We start from the raw sequence: 22,205 nt of genomic DNA, 5'->3' as shown, positions 1-22,205 counted from the left end.
AATCAAAATTGATACAGCCAGACATGAAGAGAATGTGTTAAATTATTATATTTGATTGCATTTTACTAAAAGATATGACTTCTTTAATTCTTTTTAAAATCAAAAGAGAAAATAAACATGGATTATGGAGTCTCAATTTGGCAATACCTCCTCTGCTTGCACATCCTACGGAAAGTATTGGCTAATTATATTTTACATGAAACAAGAACATAATTTTCAATGTTTTGACAAGCAACAAATTGCACATTAGTTAGTTGTAAATAAATTTATTAGAAACAGTTGTCCTTGTTTGTAGATTCTCCTTTGAAAGAGAAAATTAATTTAAGGCTCATCATTCATAGAAAATGCATTATAATATCAAAGCAATAGAAAAAAAAGCAGAAGCAGGTCCAAAACATACCTACTAAATAGCAGAAGAAATCTGATACTGCCATAAGATGAAAGAAGAAAGTACGTGAGGTCTATGATATCAGCATGGTGTCTGCTGGTAATCAGATTTTCAGTCATGATTCATTTGGCTTGATTATTCTTCTAATAATGTTATCTGCACTGTAATATAAACACAATATTGGTTTCCACTGAGAAATGTAAATTACAGATTGTTAAGTATTTTTTTCTTGAAGATTCTTTCATTGCCAATTAATTGGTGGAAATATCAGGTTTTTTGGACTTTATGCAGTACTGTGGTCTTGAAGTATATTCACAAAAATGAGTACATGAAATCCTAATTTTTGTACAGTAAATTTTGAATAAACTAAAACAAAGACTTTATCTGGTAATGGTAAATTTAGCTTGTGATTAATGCAGCTTGTGCAGAAACAGCAAATTTCAGTTATAAATATTATCTTCTACATACAGGGAGATAAGTCAAAATTTTTCTAACTTTCCTAACAATTAGTATTTGTTAAGGGCTTTCTGTTGATAGTTGCCAGAAATTGTGGTAATTTTACATGCATTTTCTCATTTAACTCTCCTGATCACCTTCAGAAGTCAAGGTCAATTAACCCTATGTTAAGCATGAGGAAACTGAGACATGGCTAAGTAATGTAATCCTGGCAACTTTACAAGGAGAGGACTTGTATACATTTTGAATTTTAAGAAGATATGAATAGATTTATTGTCTATGGATTAGGTTCCTCAGGGACTAAACTCTGAAAGAGAGATCAACAGAGAAGTTTAGTACAAAGTGAGACATCATCACCTTTGAAAGAGAGGGAAGAAAAGTAGGGCTTTCCAGAAGAAGAATTTGGATTTAGCTGCCTGTTCAAGATGGAATTAATGTGCTTTCCAGAAGGCTTTAAAGCTGAGATGGTCTTTCAGAGTTTTTCAAATTTGGGAGAGTTAGTTATTGACTATGGGCTGCCCTAGAAGGAGGTGTAGCTTTGGGGAAGAATGCTTCAGTGGAAGTCATTCCCAAAGAGGACCTAATACTGAGAGCTCTCTGCTAACAACATTCTCATTACTGGGAGAACAGCTATCAATCCTGAAGGAGAATTTGGGAATATCATCATACCCACTAGATGCACACATATGTCTGCTTAAAGCTCTGTGCTAGTGAAACTCTGAATGATGCTAGAAATTAGTATGACACAACATGCAAGTAAATACATTCAAATGTGCGAATAGTGTTGTCATGATTAAAAGATAGTTTCTCAGTTGTTACTATTGTAAGTTCAGACTTTAAAATAAAATAGAGGCAATGGCTTTCACACATTAAAAAAGTAAACATTTGCCTTAGGTCTTAAAACCTAGTAGATATCTATCTTTAAAACTATAAATGATGTAAGTAATACTAATTACAACTTCACTATACTTCTTGCTGATGTTCTTTCCTGTTCATAAAATAGTAATAAAAATGCTTTTATATCATATCTATATATGTGCATTCATGGATTGTCTATAAGTGCAAAAATGTATAAGGACTTAAGTTTAATATTAACATGATACTAGAAAAATACAAGACATCAAAGTAAAATGTTATAATAGTCATAATACTAGTCAAATCAAAAGAACAGATGTATATTTAATATACATGATAAATGGCATGCATACCATCAAATTCAAAGAAAAAAGTAAAGAATATAAATATATGTAATGTTAAAATTTCTGATATAATATATAGTCCAGAAATACCTTTAGAAGCAAGTAAATGAGAACAATCATTATTTTAGTTATAATGAATTATATTGGAAGGTTGCACTAATAAAAACTGACTGCATGTTTGTTATTACCTGTTCAAAATATTGTGCCTTCTGGAGAAAGGTTCATAAAAAAATCTACAAATAGTCAAATATCCAGATTTTCAAAGTAGAACATGAATTTTTCAAACCTGGAAATATGTTTGAAGGCAACAAGAAAGTGTTTTCAAGCAGTAATGTTTTATAAATATAGAGTTCATGTTGTTGATTATATAGTGTTCATTAAAACCTTAATAAGTTTTTACAATGATATGTAAATTATGATTTTATCTTTGCCATAGAAACCAGCAATAGTAATTTCTGTATAGTCTAACTTTAAATCAATTTAAGTTCATTCAAATTATTTTTTTTAATTTGAAAATCCACGAGCTGCTTATGGTTATTATTGGACAACACATTTATAGACTATTTTTTTCCTAAGATCAAAGTAGAGATTGTAATTGCAATGGAAATAGGAAATTGACTCTTACACTCAAAAAACTATTAGGTTAGTAAAATAACCTGGGTCTTAGATTATCTGTGTAGATCCAAACAAGATTAGAAAGCTCACAGAGTGTTCTTCAGTACACAATGCAAGAAAAGGTGCTATCATCCTTACTAACCACTAAGAGGCACTGATTTGATAACATATAAGGAGCACAAGAAGAAATGCCACTCTATAAAATAAACATGGCATGTTAAAGGGTCTTGACAAAACAAGAATTAAAATAAGTATTGCTTGTTTGACCATTCACTTTTTAGGTTTGGGTGAATAGTGCAGTGAGCCAGAAATAAAGGCCTAATTAGTATGTGTGTCCTCAGACAAGCAATCCTCCTACAGTTATTCTTGCTTTGAATGCTTGTCATCAACATGATAGGCAGGAAGCTATGACAACTAGAAATATAGGAAAGGCATTAGAAGGCAAAGCTAAGCCCAGTCACTCTGTGGCTACAACAAATATTATGCTAGCATTTTCCTGACTTTCCTAAATCAGAGCTTTCAAATACATTTATGTTCACCACTAGAAGCCTGGGGGGAGGAAAAAGGAAAAAAAAGTATACACTAACAAAATCTTATATAACATTGTGTTTTCCTAAATAATTATTAAAGAAAGAGAAAGCTAGGAATAAATTCAATTCTAGTTGGTATAACTTCCTTTCCAAAGATAATGCATATTGCATACGAAATATTATGATAATAAAATACACATTTAAAGACTTATTACCTATAATGTTGAATTATATTAGTCATTTCTCTGCATAATTAAACACATATTTGATTGACCTTAACAAAGGAAATACAAAAATACAGAATTTCATAGAAATGTTTTTCCCTTCTCTAGCTCTGTATTCCTTCAAAGCAATATGTTGACCCACTCAACCTTATTTTTGATAAGCATGATTTCTGATACAATAGTAGTCCAAATTAGTTTGATTTTGGCAGGATTGTATACTATCCTATATACTATACAGGCACTTTGGAAACCATTATGGTAGTATTTTCAGCTTAGAACTGAAATAAAGTAACAGTATACAAATATAAAAATTCAATCTGTGCTTCAAATGAAAAAAATTTGAGATCTTGTGAATTGTATTGCTTTCTCAGGCTGGATTTCTCAGGCTCTCTTCACTGGAAGACCAACCAACTCTGCCCATTGTTAATTGCAAGCTTGATTTTTTCCATTACAAATATGTTTTTGATGGAGAGTCAACTTTAGTCTATCATCCAGTCTCTTAAGAAATCTTTACCTGAGAAGCATATTTATCATCATTATCTTAATCAAAGCAATTTTTTGCCACTTTAATTCAAGAAAAGTGATTTGTTGACCATCTTAGTTCCTTTTTGTAATTTGGTAGAATATAAGTATAGCATGCAAATTAAAACCACATTGAGATACCTTACACCAGTAAGAATGTCACATATCAAAAAAACAAGCAACAACAAATGTTGGTGAGGATGTGGTGAAAAAGGAACTCTCCTACATTGCTGGTGGGAGTGCAAACTGGTCCAACCACTATGGAAAGCTGTCTGGAGGTTCCTCAATCTACTAAAAATGGAACTACCATATGACCCAGCAATTCCATTCCTAGGGATCTACCCAAAGGACACAAAAACATTGATTCAAAAGAACACCTGTACCCCTATGTTTATTGCAGCACTATTTACAATAGGTAAAATCTGGAAACAACCCAAATGCCCAAAAAGAGATGACTGGATCAAGAAGATGTGGTATATATACACAATGGAATACTATTCAGCAATCAAAAAAGATAAAGTCATACCATTCACAGCAACGTGGTTGGAAGTAGAAGGAATTATGTTCAGTAAAATAAGCCAGAAGGAAAAGGAAAAATATCGCATGGTTTCACTTAGAGCAGGCATATAGGGGAACCAAATAAGACATCAGTGTAAAAAAATAATAGTACAGAACACAACAAAGCAAAAACATACAATTATAAACCAGAGACATCCTGCAGGGGAGGAGGAGGGAGAGGGGTGAGAGGGAGGGAGGGAGGAGCACAGGGGACTGAGGTGATGGTGCACAGGTGCATTGGTGAAGGGAACTCTATGGGGACTACACCTGAGGGGATGGGGGGAAGCAAATATTGTTTAAAAATGAGCAATGATGTAAAAAAAATGAAAAAAAAATATAAAAAATAAAAAAAGAATGTAAGTAGAACGAATCTCCAATACTTTTACAGTTTACAAAAATTTGTAGGCAGTAACATTTTTCTAAGTTGTTTTTATTTTCTTAATAGGATAGCAACAATTTAACAATAGAGGTAGCCCATGACCCATTTCTTGATTTCCCTCAATTAGCTTTGCATAAACATTTTTAACAGCTTAGGTAGATTTCCCATTCCAGTGCTGGAAATTATACCAAACTTCAAGATAGCCCTTTGGGGAAGTTTGGCAGACTTCCACCCATTATTGTGTAAAAACTAACACCATGCAGTAAAAGTGTCTCTTCGAGAGAGCAATGGAATATTTCCTTAGAAACCTTAAGAGGTTGGGGCCTCCCTGGTGGCACCAGGGGTTAAGAAGCAGCACGATGAAGCTATCCCATAGCACTATGAAGCAATCTTCAGACACTGCAGCATGAGTTTGATCCCCGGCCAGGGAGTAACTCACATGGTGCAGCAGACCTCTCCTAACTTTCCTGCTGCTCCCCTCAGCAGTATATTTCAGTCAATCTGCCTGTTCTGTTCCCCATTCTATCTCTGATGAATCCTCTCATCTCCCCCATCTCTGGCCTGTACCCCAATTCTTGTGTGTATAAATAAATAAATCTTTAAAAAAAAAGAGAAAACTTAAGAGGTTAATGAAAGAATGTGCATAAAAAGAAAAGGAAGACATCTACAAAATCAACAAAAGTCAGTATAAAAAAGTAGTTCCAAGTTCAGGCTTACAAGTCAGGCTGACTTGGTTCTGATCTTAAGATCCACACATAGTAAATATGTACAGGTCTACATTTTGTACAAGAACTAGTTATATTTTGATAGAAAAATGAGGCAAAATGATGGTTTTAATGTCATGTGTCTAAACTGTAAGAGTTCTGGCAGCTTGGACTACTGTGTTCTCTTGGGGACAACACATTCTTCTCTTTGAAGAGTGACAATCCCGAGGCAATGGTGTTATACGAAAGGACAAATTGCTGTGCAGAAAGGCTATGTGGAAGCATGCTGCTGTGCCAGCCCTGTGTGAGGCTGTTTTGAATGTATAACCCAGCAATGGCCACTAGTTGAAAGCATCAAGGGAGAGACTTCACTTGATGCTTCATGGAACAGAAAATCCTTTTAGCAGTGCCCAGTCAACTCACAGAATTGTAAGAAATAACAAGGTGATGTTGCTTAAACCATTATGTTTTGGAGAGATTAGTGGAACAGAATATACTCAAAACACCTATTAAATACATACAGCTTAAATGATCTCATCAATGGGGATTTGTTAGTTATTAAAATTACCTCAGGAAGCAAAAAGCTTATTTTGGTTATTTAATAATATGGTTGATTTATTTCATATTGATATTAGTATATTTAGTATGGTTCGGGCATCTTATTTTCAATGTATAAAGAAAATAGTGTTTGCATATTTGATTTAAATGTTTTAAAATATGCCTGCTATTAAAACAAAACCTGGAAAAACATACATGTTTTTAAACAGAGCAAAAGAATGGCTTTTCAAGCAGAGTTAAAGAATGACCCAGTTATCTAACTGGCAATTATAAACATGTCATTCATTTATTTATAATCCTTCTGTCTCTTTAGTGTGAGTTCTAGCAAGAGTCTTGCTTAATTTTCCTCTCACATTCCCTTATTTTACTTCCTTTTATTCTAGAATTGACTAATTCTATTTCCTTCTAAACACAAATTTTCATTTTTCTGTGTTGCTCTAACTTCTTTCCCTTCCATTTGTTTCTTTCTTGAATGTCTCAATTTCTTCTCACAAATTGCACTTAGAATCAGCAACATCTAGGGCCTCCCCGGTGGTGCAGCGGTTGAGCGCTGGGTTGCGAAGCTGCACACAGCCTCTACAGCGCCAGTTCGATCCCTGGCTGCTCCCCGGCCACTGGAGGAGGGTCCCACATGGCGCGCAGACCTCTCCTGCCGCCCGCTGCTCCCCCCAGCAGTGTACTTCGTCAGTCTGCCTACTCTGCTCCCCGCTCTGGCTCTGGTGAATTCTCTCACCCTCCCGCGCTTCTGACTGTACCCAGTGCTTGTATAAATAAATAAATTAAATAAATAAACAAACAAATAAATAAATAAATCTTTAAAAAAAAAAAAAGAATCAGCAACATCTATGAAGATTCCCATGATATTGTTATAGGGCAACCCCACTCTAAAACGGGTTGCCTGACTGTGGATAGGAAGGGTGTGGGTCTTTCAATAAAACAGGTACTACAATCTTTTGTAGTGTTAATGTTCATTGAACTGATTTCCATCTCTATTATAGTTTAAAATTTGTGACTCTCCAAAATTCATAAGTGAAGATATGATACCCAAAATAATGGCATTTAAGGAAGTAATTAACCCTAACCCACACACTTAAAAATGTACTACTCAGAAAGAAAAGAGGAGATAAATACTTAAATGTGTCCTACCTGTTCTGCTGACCTGGAATCCCAAATGACCTGCCAAGACCAAACCTGCCTGGCCAAGAGCATGAGCCAAGTGCTGGTTTTATTTACAAACAGAGAAAATGGCTGTTTAACTTCGCCCTTAGGTCCTCACAACTTCTCTTTGGGAATCATGGGATTTATAGCATCCACAAAGCCTGTATGGAGTTTGCTTAGGACATCCTTTCCCCCTAACAATATCACCTATCAAGAAATTAACCAAAACCAAACCACCATTTGTATTTGTATTATCTGCTGTTGTGTAACAACACTGCCATCAACATAGTGACTTGAAACAATACAGATATGCTGTCTCACAGTTTCTGTGAATCTGGAGTTTAGACACATTTATCTGAGTCTCTGCTTTAAGATCACACAAGGCTGAAATTAAGATACTGACTGTGACTAGAGTCTCATCTATTACTAGTCTGGGGAAAGACCTGCTTCCAAGCTTATGTGACTGTTCGCAGCATTCAGCTCCTTACAGACTGTGAACTGAGAACCTTGGTTTTTTGAGGGTTGGTATTCAAATCACACCCTCACCTGTTTCCCATAATACCCCGATCATAGACCAGCTCACCACATGGTTTTCTTGCTTCTTCAAGGATAGGAAGGGTGTGGGTCTTTCAATAAAACAGGTACTACAAGGATAGGAAGGGTGTGGGTCTTTCAATAAAACAGGTACTACAATCTTTTGTAGTGTTAATGTTCATTGAACTGATTTCCATCTCTATTATAGTTTAAAATTTGTGACTCTCCAAATTTCATAAGTGAAGATATGATACCCAAAATAATGGCATTTAAGGAAGTAATTAAGGTTTAATGAAGTCAGAAAAGCAGAACTATTCATAAATGAATAGTCAAAGAGTATTCACTCCGACTCTCCCTCTGTGCACGTACACTGGGTAGAGTACATGGAGGATATAATGAAAAACAGGCAGGAAAAGGACCCTCAGTAGAGATTGAATGGAACAGACTTTGGACTCCTTAGCCTCTAGAAACATGAGAAGTAACATTTTTGTTGTTTTAAGTCATCCAGTAAGTGGCATTTTGTGATGCTGCTCATACAATGCTCTTTTGGTTAGTGTCGTGGCAGGATGGCCACAGAGTAGGTTTTCTATGATTCGAGCAGATCAGACCAGACCGGTAAAGGAGAGCCCTGGAGCCCTCGGTGACTCTCTCAGGCTTTTACTGAGCTTTTACACGCAGTGCAGCAACCAGGCACAGGGCAGGAAGGGATGGAGGGAGGGAGAGACGGAGGGGAGGGGGGTGGAATAGGGGGTGGCAGGAGACCAGCAGGCCTCCAAGCCCCAGCAAGTCTTCACTCTGAGCTCTCTGGCATTCTTTCTCCTCTTCTCTCCTTTTCTTTCTCCACCCTCCTACTTTTCTTTATGAATATATCAATACTGTAGCTATGGCCCATAAGAATAAACAACACAATTTATAACAGTGTAACAAAATGTAGGCGCCCCATTAGGCAGGGCAATCCTAATGGAGTGAGGGCAGAAAAGCCTGAAAATCATTTGCCCTGCAGTTAGAAACAAGTCACAGGTTCTAGTCATACTCAAAAAAAAAAAAAAAAAAAAAAAAAAGAAAGAAAGAAAGAAAAGGACAGGCAGAGGAAATTTACATAAGGTATGAATAGAAAGAGGCAGGCATTGTTGGGTTGCATTAAAGTCTGCCCACCAGCAGTCCTTTTTCACTTTGTGCAACTCTAGTATACATGCCTCCTGCTTCAGGACTGTAGGGTAAAGTAAAAAATCAGGCTTTTCTTAGAACACCTAAACAGACCAATTACAATAAGCGAAATTGAAAATGGTAATCAAAAACCTCCCCAAAAACAAAAGCCCAGGACCTGATGGATTTACAAATGAATTCTACCAAAGATTCAGAGACGAATTAGTGCCTATCCTTCACAAACTCTTCCAAAAAATTGAGAAGGAAGGGACAATACCAAACACGTTCTATGAAGCCAACATTACACTAATACCAAAACCGAATAAGGACAACACAAAAAAGGAAAACTACAGGCCAATCTCCCTAATGAACACTGATGCAACAATCCTCAATAAAATTTTAGCTATCAGAATCCAACAATGTATCCATAAGATAATTCACCACGACCAAGTAGGATTCATTCCAGGGACACAAGGATGGTTTAACATCCGAAAATCAATCAACGTTATCCAACACATCAACAAAAAGAAATATAAAAACCATATGATAATATCAATAGATGCTGAGAAAGCTTTTGACAAAGTGCAACACCCATTCATGATTAAAGCCCTTGAAATTCTTGGGATACAAGGAACATACCTCAACATCATAAAGGCCATCTATGACAAGCCAACAGCCAGTATCATTCTCAATGGTGAAAAGCTGAAAGCAATTCCATTAAGATCTAGAACAAGACAAGGATGTCCACTCTCACCACTGCTTTTCAATATAATACTGGAAGTCCTAGCCAGAGCAATAAGACAAGAGAAAGACATACAAGGAATCCAAATAGGAAAAGAAGAAGTCAAACTATCACTATTTGCAGATGATATGATAATATACATAGAGAACACCAAAAACTCCACAGAAAAACTAATTCAACTCATCAATCAATTCAGTAAAGTGGCAGGATACAAAATCAACATGCAAAAGTCAGTAGCCTTCCTATACACAAACAATAAATCTGAAGAAGAAGAAATAAAAAAAAAATCCCTTTTTTTATTGAAACAAAAAAAATCAAATATTTGGGAATAAATCTAACAAAAGAGGTAAAGGACCTATACAAAGAAAACTATAAAACACTGTTAAAAGAAATAGAAGAAGACACAAAGAAATGGAAAGACATCCCCTGCTCATGGATTGGAAGAATAAACATTAAAATGACCATCCTACCAAAAGCAATATACAGATTCAATGCTATTCCAATCAAAATTTCAATGTCATTCTTCAAAGAAATAGAACAATTATTGATGAAATTCATATGGAATCACAAAAAACCCCGAATAGCCAAAGCTCTACTGAAAAAAAAAGAAGGGAATGGAGGCATCACACTCCCAGACTTCAAACTATACTACAAAGCCATAATCATCAAAACTGCATGGTATTGGAACAAGAACAGACATACAGACCAATGGAATCGAATAGAAAATCCAGAAATAAACCCACAGATTTATGGTCAACTAATCTTTGACAAAGGAGCAAAGACTATGCAATGGAGCAAAGAAAGTTTGTTCAATAAATGGTGCTGGGAAAACTGGGTTGCTACATGCAAAAGAATGAAGCTTGACCACTACCTCACACCATACACAAAAATCAACTCAAAATGGATTAAAGAACTAGACATAAGACCTGAAACCATAAAATACATAGAAGGAAATATAGGCAAAACACTATGTGATTTGCATATCAAAGACATCTTTACAGACACATCACCCAAAGCAATGATAGTGAAGGCAAAGATAAACAGCTGGGACTACATCAAATTAAAGAGCTTCTGCACAGCAAAAGAGCCAATAACAAAAACAAAGAGAAACCCCACCAACTGGGAGAACATTTTTGCACCCAACACTAATGATAAAGGACTGATCACAAAAATCTGCAAAGAGCTGATGAGACTCAGCAACAACAAAGAAAATAATCCAGTCAAAAAATGGGCAGAAGAGCTAAAAAGAAACTTCTCTGAAGAGGAAATGCAAATGGCCAACAGACATATGAAAAAATGTTCAACATCACTTGTAATCAGGGAAATGCAAATCAAAACTACCATGAGATACCATCTTACACCAGTGAGAATGGCACATATTAAAAAAACTAGCAACAGCAAATGTTGGCGAGGTTGTGGAGAAAAAGGAACTCTTCTACACTGTTGTTGGGAATGCAAACTGGTCCAACCACTATGGAGAGCTGTGTGGAGATTTCTGGACCTACTAAACATAGAGCTTCCATATGATCCAGCAATTCCACCCCTAGGTATTTACCCAAAGGACACAGAAACATCAATTCCAAAGAACACCTGCACACCTATGTTTATAGCAGCACTGTTTACAATAGCTAAGCTTTGGGAACAGCCCAAATGCCCAAAAATAGATGACTGGATCAAGAAGATGTGGTACATATATACCATGGAATATTACTCAGCATTCAGAAAAGAGAAACACATGCAATTTGCAGCAACATGGATGGCGCTGGAAGGGATCATGCTCAGCGAAATAAGCCAAAAAGAAAAAGAAAAATACCGGATGGTCTCACTCATAGCAGGAATCTAGAAAACTTAAATAAGGGACCAGGAAAATGAATAACTATAAGAAAGTGAAAATCAAAATCAACAAAAAACTATGAACCAGAGACACTTTTTGGGGGGTGGGGGGCGGGAGGGGAGGGATTGGGGTCAGAATGGGTGGTTTGCAATTGTATGGGGGAATATAAAAATAAAATTTATTATTTAAAAAAAAATCAGGCTTTTCTGCCCTCCTGCCATCAGGATAGATGAGGGAACCCTGTGATCCTGAATGCATGCCTGATGGCGGGCATCTGAAGTGGGTACACCTGCGCTAAGACTGGGCTTTTAAGGGCGGTGTCTCGGGGACGCCAGAAGCAGCAGTAGAAGCCGAAGCAGAAGCCAAAAGAGAAGCCGAGAAGAAGCAGAACGAACGCCAGAGAGCCCAGATAGAGTGAAGATTTGCTGGGGGCTGGGAGGCCTGCCAGCCAGCACCCCTGCCTGTCATATGCCTGGTGAACCCCAATAAAAGACCTGCAAAAAACCACTGAGGACTCTGACTCCTCCTCAACCCGGTCTGCATGGTATCAGAAAACCTGCACCGTGTCCATTCCTGCCTCTACAAGGACCTATGATATCACTAGACCCATCCCCATATTCCCATGATGCTTCCTAGGACAGGTAAGTTTGTGCTTTCAGGGCTCTGTTTGTAATTAATTATGGATATGTGACTTTTTTGACCAGTGCAATGTGAATGGAAGGTATTGTATTATTGAAACCCTTATGCCTCAGGGCAAACTGAGTTCTCTTGCTGGTTAAGCAGTGGGATATACCTGCTTTTTAGGTGCCTGGGTGGGCCCTCATCCCTGCAAGGACAGCTGGAGGGTTGGCAGGGACTGCTGAAAGCATTGAAGGCAGCAGTGATGGCTTTCTATCCTGCTGCTCCCCTGGCCCAAGTGCCCTGTTCTAAAAGCCACAGCCTTTGTGGTAGTTCCTGCTCCCACTTAGAGCATGCTGCCTGTGGGCAGACACTCCTCTTTGAGTGGACCCCCTAAGATTCCTGACCAGCAGAGGTGGTAATTTCCACCTTAAAATCCCAGAGCAGGAGCCTCCCTTGTGGCACAAGGGGTTAAGCATGGCACAAGGGGTTAAGCACAGCACTATGAAGCAATGGGAAGCCTCTGCAACAGGAATTTGATTGATCCCTGCCTGACCAGGGAGCAGCCCACATGGCACAGCAGACCTCTCCTGTCTTGCCTGCTGCTCCCCTCAGCAGTGTACTTCGGTCAATCTGCCTGTTCGGTTCCCTTCTCTGTCTCTGGTGAATCCTCCCCCACTCCCATCTCTGGCCTGTACCCCAGCTCTTGTATGCATAAATAATCTTAAAAAAAAAAAAAATCCCAGAGCACTGCTTGCTGGTGGGCTCAGAGCTCCAGACCCTCATTGACAGGACAGCACCATCTCTAAGGAGCGGCCTTTTGTTTGGGATTTGTTTGGGACCCCATGGACACTCTATCAGGTGAGATTTGTGGTCTTAGAAACTTTCTGTTTCCCTGTTTGTTAAACAAACCTCATTGTTGGTCCCTGAGCCTGAGTGGTCTTGCAATTTAGTGTACAGATGAGAACCCACAGATAGTGACCTGTTCTCTACTTCAGCACTGTCCTTTGCCCTCTATAGCACTGCTATAGTCCTGTTGCATTATTTCTCAAAGGGAAGTTTTAAAAGACTTTTTTTCCCTCCTTGCCTTAGTAACCAGGGGATCATACCACGCAAAGGAGCCTCTATCAGCTTGGGATTCTTGAATCACCATCCTGAGCAGATGGTGATTCATATCAAACTCTGTTGGATATGTAGTAGTATGGGCAAGGATATACTTTTTAGGGGATTAGGCTAATATAATGTTAGAGATGATTATTACTGCAGCATTAATGGTATTACACTTCATAGAGCTTAGTATATTATATACCTTTTATTCGTGTGTGTCTGAATTTTAAAATATATGGAGACAAAAACCATGTTTTGTTTATTCTATAAAATACCAATTTTAGTAAGTATTTGGGATTTGGTGGGAAATCCACTAATATTTATTAAATGAGTGATTAATGAAACAAATGTCTCTCTTTTACATGTTTCCATTTTCCTGAAATGTAGCAGTTACTATATGATTATAATACTGATTATCTTGATGATTGTGATACCCTTTCTGTCAACGCATTTTAAATGTTACCTTCATGGACTCTTGACTTATATTTCAATAAAATTGACCATATGGTCCTGTTATTACAGTCATTCATATGATCATACTCAGAACCTTCTCATTCTCTTCTTACGAAATTTCTCTTTTCTGAATTATAGATTTCTGAACTTCTCTTCCTGCTATACCCATCCTTATTTTCATTGCTTTATTATAAAATAGCTAACCAACTTGATCATGACCTCCAATCTTTTAAACTTTTCCTAGTTAACTGTTAGTGATCCTTATCAACCACCCACCCTCACTACTGTTAGGAGGCTATTTGCTTTCCTGTGTGTGCTGGACAACTGTAGTGGCAGGGTGGCCACTGAGCAGATTTTCTGTGATCTGAGCAGACCAGAGGGCAGGTAAAGGAGGGTCCTGGAGCCCCCGGTGACTTTCTCAGGCTTTTCTTGAGCTTTTACATGTAGTGCAACAACCAGGTACACAGCAGGCAGAGGTGCCAAGAGGCCAGGAGGCCTTCAAGACCCCGGCAAGTCTTCACTCTGAGCTTCTCTCACTCTTCTGTCGTTCTTTCTCCCCTTCTCTCTCCTGCTTCTGCTTCTCTTGGCAAATATCTCAATACTGAGCCATGGCCCACAGAAGTAAACAAAATGGCTTACAACAATGTAACAACTGCAGGTGCCTAATGGTGAGAGGGCAGAAAAGACTGAAAACCATTTACCCTACAAGTCGGTGGAAAAGCACAGTGTATTGTCCCTGAATCCTTCAGAGTCTAAACTTTGACTTTGTTCTATGTCAGCATTATGAGTGTACATTTCTAAAATGACCTTGTAAAGGCAGGAACAGGGCACTGAGCAGGTTTTCTGATCCAGCAGACCGGGTAAAGGAGGAGTCCTGGAACCCTCAGTGGCTTTTGCAGGTCTTTTATTTAGATTTACCAGGCACATGGCAGGCAGGGGTGCTGGGGGTCCAGGAGACTGGCAGGCCTCCCAGCCCCCAGCAAATCCGCACTCTATCTGGGGTCTCTGGCATTGTCTCTGCTTTTCCTCTTTCTCTCGGCTTCTGCCGGTGTCACTGTGATGCCGCCCTTAAAAGCCCAGGTGAATCCCATCTACATAGGCCCACACCCTCCTCCAGGTGCCCGCCATCAGGCATGCATTCGGGACCACAGGGTTCCGTCATCCATCCTAAAGGTGGGAGAGCAGAAAAGCCTGATACTTCTTGCCTTACCCTACAGACCTTAAGACTTGTTTTCTCATATGTTTGTTCTGAGATGTAGAATTCAATGAGAATACCTCTCTTGACTGGCTTGATTAGCACAACCTGTCTTATATAGACTGGATTTATTTTGTTCCTCTCTCATTTTTGATTATGACTTTTTAAAGAACATTTTATTTTATTTACTCATTTGTGGTTGGCATTCCCCCATTTATGTGCATTGTAGATGGAATATAATCAATTTATGAATATAGACAAAGTAGAAACATTAAATACAACTACTGATAAGTTATACATGTTGACATGCGACATACAAACTATTAAAAAATATATCTTCAGAAGCTCATAATAGTTTGAAAAGCCCAAATGAAAATTTAAGTAACTGAGAATGAACCAAATTTTTACTTAAGAGCCAATCTTGATGACCTTGGTCAATTTGTTTACATTCTTGTGAAAGTCACTTTTCTCATATATCAAGAAGAAAATAACAATATTAAAAATGCCATTTTGGTTGAAAACATAATTAAATGAGATAATGCTGTGCACTAACTTTATGAACAGTCAAGTGCCATAAAAATTCAAAGTAATATGAGACAACTTCTTAACATTCTACAGAAACCAACTCTGCAGAGTTTTTTTGTTATTACCATTGTTCTAACACCTAAGTATTTTCTGTCATCTTTCCTTGCTGCTGAATGGAAGACACAAATAGTAGACACTAAAATTGTTTGTCCAAAATTTTTGAAGATCTGTAGGTAGAATTTTAAGAAAATGTATACAGAAAACAAAATATGACAGGATAATTATATGCTCTCTAATACTGACTTCAAAAATACATCAGAAAAAAATAAGCTTAGCAAAATAGACCTGTAAGTTCAAAGAGGTGGTTATTTTAATACTATATTTTGAAGAAATTGTATAGAAATAGCTCATTTGTGAGAAAATGTAATCCCTCTTATGTTACAAAGGTTATAGAATCCTTATACAATGTTATAACAAGCAGTTTTATTTCTTGGCGCGCCAAAGGACTATTTTTGTTATCTTCCTGATTACTCCAAAACTCATAATGTTAACATATCCATTCTAACTATCCTATATTTTCAAAGTTAGTAAAAGCAATTCTGCTTTTGTTTCAGAGGCGAGATAAATACCATACAAAATAATTTTGAAATAAATGACCAAATTTGTTGCTGATATGAGAAAATTGCTTATGGAAAGTTTTATTTTGATATATTTTCATTATATCTGAGTAATAAAACCTGTGATAAAATGATGGGCTGCAGTCTACCATTTCCTACTGTTGGATATTTTGAGAAACTGCTATGATAAGTTCTCATTTAAAAACTATATTGGGCCTCCCTGGTGGCGCAGCGGTTGGGCGCTGGGTTGCGAAGCTGCCCGCGGCCTCTGTGGCGCCGGTTCGATCCCCGGCTGCTCCCCGGCTGCTCCCCGGCCACCCCCCGGCCACCGGAGGAGGATCCCAGATGGCGCGCAGACCTCCCCTGCCGCCCACTGTTCCCCTCAGCAGTGTACTTCGGTCCTTCTGCCTGCTCTGCTCCCCGCTCTGGCTCTGGTGAATTCTCTCACCCTCCCGCGCTTCTGACTGTACCCAGAGCTTGTATAAACAAACAAACAAACAAATAAATAAATAATACATGCCTCTTTAAAAAAAAAATCTTTAAAAACTATATTAAGGAAATTCAACTAAGGCAAATTTTAATGAACCATACTCTAAATTATATATTTTATCCATACATCTATATTTGATTAACAATTAAGACCTTAATAGCAATTTATATAATTTATGTAATAAAAAAACAGATATATAATATACTGCTTCTCATATTTTGGTTAAAAATGAAAATATAATATCCTTACTATATTGGAATAATTCTTAGATCCCTGTTTACCCTTTAGGGTACTACAAAATAACTATAATACATGCACAAAGAGAAGGTAAGGGATACTTAAGGGATAGTGCAGTAAATCACTTCTGTGGTAACCAGTACCAGACTGAGCTTACATAATGTTATGTAACAAATTTAAAAGTGTCAAACTTCCTCAAAATTTCAGTCAGCTCAATTCCCTGTGATATTATCTTTTGTAGTAGAAAAATATACATATTTTAAAATAGAAGTCTAAACACAATATAGGTGAAAGTACTTAAAACAATAAATCAAAAGGCAGGAACACAAATTTCTGCTTTGTCATGATCTGTGAGATCTGGGGAGAAAATAATTCTGGCCTTTTTTTTCATTTCATACCAAAGAAGTCATATATTCTACCATTGATTACTCCTCTAAAATTTTATCAGTTCTGTGATAATTATAAACTGCAGAAAGTTTTGTTTTGAAGTCATATATGTAGGGGGAAGTTAACAAAAACATAGATCATTTTGACTGCTGTTATGACAGAAGATCAGAAATGACATGAAAGTAAAAGAGGTGATTAGGAAAGCAGAGACTGTGCAAGTTGAGAAGGACGTCACTGTCAAATCAAAAGGTCCAGGAGAAAATACTTAGTCTTTTGAAACTCACAAGCCTGACCTCAATAAACAATATGAGCTTCAACAGGTAACGTAATCACTCTGAGCTTTATTTTTTGATTTAAAAGTCAATATGATGATCTCTAATGAACTTATATTGAGGATCACATTATATACCATTGTATCTATGACACACCCTTTATATGGGTTAAAGATGCTGTCTCTAAGCACACACAATTTTTTTTTCTGTGTACCTATGTGTATATATATATTTTTTTTCTTTTATATATTTTTGTATCATTTTTAATTTTTGCACAATGTATGCATTTTCATCTTGGTTACAGTCCCCATATAGTTCCCACACACAATTTTTATACTCTATCACTATTAAAAATGTTAGGTAGGATATGATCTGAAAATGTGGCAAATGTACAATGAAGGTAGCCATTTATTCATGGTTTGTTATGCATCTATTAATTTTTTATTTTGAATATCTAAAATGTTTTTGATACAAGAAGATACATAATTAATTTCTTAACTTACCTAAGTTATGGAAGCTTCTTTAGGAAACTTACCCTTTATTTGAGAGTCAAAAGTTGTTATTGTCTCTTGAATTGTTTATTAATCAGTACTTGAGATTAACTATAGAACGACTGAGTAAACTTAAAGAATGAGATAATTGAAGTTGCAAGTAATTTGAGTTACATAATCTTGCTTAGCATGAACAATAATCATTGGGATAATTGTTATTTCATATACTACTTCATTAGTTTTAATTTGACATATAAAAGATATTTGAAGGATGAAAGATGAAAGTGGGTAATTGCATGGAGGTTATGTCAAAATTTAGCTACATGCCCTTTATTATTCCATCTTCCCAGGCACTGATCACTCTTCAGAGCTGACATTTCTTATGCAATTTATGCACTACTTTGTTCTTAAGATTTATTTATCAAAGTCCTTGCATGAAATCACATAAATTTGGTCTCTTTAGAAGTCCATCAGATTGAGGAGGGCAGTTAAATGGATAAATGTCATGTGGTAAGGTTTGGAAGCATTGTCCCTGAGAATAAATAATTTTTAAATTTATGGTTATAACTATGTTTTCGCTCAAGGTTAGGTTTTCTCTCCCTTTGTTTATATCCAGTTATAATTTATAATATTTATTGATATAAAGTGTTGTCCATGAGCATAGTTTGGAGTGATCGTCTGTCTGATCCATTTCCCTTAAAGTATTTCTTTTCCTATTTGCTTAACTGAAGACTAAGGATTTTTTTTTAGCTTTAAAATATAATACTTTTAAGAGAATGAGGCTCAAGCCAACCCTCATTGTTATCCTTTACTAGATAAATGTACAATAGGGGAACATATACCTGGAGTCACCATTTTCATTGATTTATTCAATTTTTCACCAAATCCAACTGGCCAATGCAAGATTTCTAGAAAGGAATAAATAAACAAAAATCAAAGTAAAACAAAAGAAACTTACAGGAATGAGAGTCAGCATAATTAGAGGCTTTGTCTATTCTTTTTGATGCTCAGAGTAAAGCTTTATGAGGACAATGGGAAAGGAGTGACTATGGTTCCCAAGAAAATCTCTTGAGTATGACCTATCTTCTGTAAACCCAATGCTTTTTTAGCTATTTTAAAAGTTATAACTTTTCCCTTTCTCAAAACAGCAAAATTTATTATGTAGCACCTATAAACAACCAAATCTTATATAGCTAAACATTTGATGTTCTTACTATTAATTAATGTGTGAACTTGTAAATACTACATGTATTCACCCTTATTGTAAATTTGTAGGGCTTGTGTTCTTACACAGTTTTTTCCCCCAGAGGTGTTGATAGTCAATTAATAGTGTTTTCTTTAAAGTATACTTCTTACTATAAGTAATTACCAAACAGTAATATTTTTATTTTTCTTATTTATATATAGATTCTGTATCTATTAATATATAACACATATAACACGTATATATATATTAACATATATAAATATATATATTACATATATTCCTGTGATGGTGGTTAGCTAAAACATAAAAGTTTTTCATAATCTTCAAATGGATACTTCTTGCTGTATTTTATATTTGCTTTAGATTATAAGTTATAATGAGAAATCAGAGAAGGTTCTAACTAAAACTCACAAAGGTGTAAATTCCATATTCAAAACTGTCATTGCATTCTCCTTTACACCACTGTTAATTAGGATAATTTCAGTAATAGTGTATTAACTGAATTTACTTGCATATGCATTATACTCTTTCACTGAAATATAAGGAGAAAAACAATCAGGAAAGAAAGAAGAGATCTAGTTTAGGTGTAAACATATTCACTAAAATATGATTATTCATAGTCAGCTATTTCCTTAAAGTAACTGTATGTCCTCATCTTTGAAGAATTAGGCCAGATGGCAATTTCTAGTTCTGTTGGCTTAATAATTTATCAGTATTTCACTTGGATAGTTTTTAATGAATTTGCATTTTCATTTTTTAAAAGATTCACTTATGCATACAAGAGCTGGGGTGTAGGCCAAAGGTGCAGGGAGTTGAGAGGATTCACCAGAGACAGAATGGGGAGCAGAACAGGCAGATTAACTGAAATACACTGTTGAGGGGAGCAACAGGCGAGGCAGAAGAGGTCTGCTGCGCCATGTGGGTAGTTCCCTGGCTGGCAGGGGATCTAACTCGCAGTGCAGTAGCTGCTCCTGCTGCAGTGGCTGCAGATTGCTTCATAATGCTGAGACTTAACCTCTTGTACCACCAGGGGAGGCCCCGGATTTACGTTTTTAAAGGATAGATTTGAAGAAGTGATCCCAAAATAAGCTTACTTTTCTTGTTGATTGTTTTGAGCTAAAATAACTCTTTAAATAAAGGAGTTATCTGAAAGCATGGCAAAGATTTGTTTACCAAACATTTACTATTCACAGCTTCCTTCCCTTTAAAGTTCCAGAGCCCCACCCTTCTCCTTAGATAACACATAAGTCTATATTTTCAGAGACAAACCATGGATACTATCTTCTCCATCTTACCTCTTGTACTGCTAATGTCTTCCTCTCTGTTGACTCCTTCCACATATAAGTTCTCTATTTTGGGATAAAGAAAAAAAAAAAAACAAACTCTTGAGCCTCATTTCTCTTGTATTTCAAAAAACCTTTTTGAAAGATGAGTCTAAAATTATCATCACCAGTTTTGTGCCTTTTTAATATACCTTTAACATTTATGGGATTTGACTGTTTAAACTTGTTTCTTAAAGATAAAATTAATGGTCTTCAATTATCACAGTCTAAGGCTTTCTTAAATATACTTCAACCTGTTTCTAAGAGAGTTCTCTTCTAAGTATTCTCCATCCTCTTAGATAACGCTTTCCCCAATCTGTAAAAACTCTTATTTTTCATGGTTCTTTAATTCTCTACTATTACTGTTCTATTTTATTCACTAGTTTATTTTATTCACATTTATGAGGTCTCCCTCCACCCATTAGCTCTGTTTTCTTAATTCCAATTTTGCCCTCTCAGTGATAGATAGACCTATGATTATACAACAATCTGTAAAGCCTCACTGAGGAGAACAAACTGTTCTAAGGCAAGCTGTCTAAGTCAGACTCATCCTTTTTCTTCCCAAAACATACTTCATCATTAGCATTTTTAATTTATCAATTTAAATAATCATGGAACCTCCTTTAAAATCTCCTTTCTTATTTTCTATAAACAAGCAGATATTGTCAGGTAATTAAAGACCATAAAATAGCTGTTACAGGTCCTTTGTTCTATAGGCAGAATATAGGGAAGTCAAATAAAGGATCAGGGGAAAAAATAGTAACAACAAAAAATTGGCAGGCCACTATAGATCAGAGACATCCTGCAGGCGAAGGGGGCGGAAGAGAGATTAGAACAGGGGTGGGAAGAGCACAAGGGACTATGGTGATGGTGCACAGGTGAATTGGTGGTGGGAATTCCAGGGGAACTACACCTGAGAGGAGGAAGCAAACATTGTACTAAAATGAACAATGATGTTAAAATACATATAAATAAATAAATTATATTAAAAAATTACAGCAGAGAAGTCAGTCAGTGCACAAATACTATTAGGTGTGCATATGTACTTGCCACTGTGGTAGTTTAGATGTTCATCTCTTTTGCCTGGACTATTAAATAACATCCCACTTAGGACACTTAATATCTCCCTGTTGTCAGCATCTGTACATTTTGAAAAATAGTTCCAGGTTCATTTATTTATTTATTTTTAAATATTTATTTATTTATGTATTTATGGAAGAACCGGGGTACAGGTAAGATGTGCAGGAGGGTGAGAGGGTTCACCAGAGACAGAGCAGGGAACAGAACAGGCAGACTGACGAAATACACTGCTGAGGGGAGCAGTGGGCGAGACAGGAGAGGTCTGCTGCACCCTGTGGGACCCTTGCCAGCCAGTTGGGATCGAACCAGTGCTGCAGAGGCTGTGATGGAACCAGAGCTGCAGAGGCTGTGGATAGCTTCACAGCGCTGTGCTCAACCATCTGCGCCACCATGGGAGGCCCTATTTATTTATATTTTTAAAATATTTATTTATTTATGCATACAAGAGCTGGGATACATGCTAGACATGCGGGGGGTGGTGGTAGTGAGAGAATCTGTTGTAGGACAGGAGAGGGGCAGCCCAAACCCCGCAAACCTGTCTATTCTAAGTGGGTTCTGCCATCCGCCGCATCAACACAAAACATAGGAGACTTTAATGGGAAGGAACTTTAATAAAACTAGGAAACAATACAGGTAAGGCAAAGAGTCTAGTTTCTA

The sequence above is a fragment of the Talpa europaea genome (assembly GCF_964194135.1).
Source record: "Talpa europaea genome assembly, chromosome: 6".
NCBI lineage: Eukaryota > Metazoa > Chordata > Mammalia > Eulipotyphla > Talpidae > Talpa > Talpa europaea.
Note: the sequence above shows the minus strand (reverse complement) of the source record.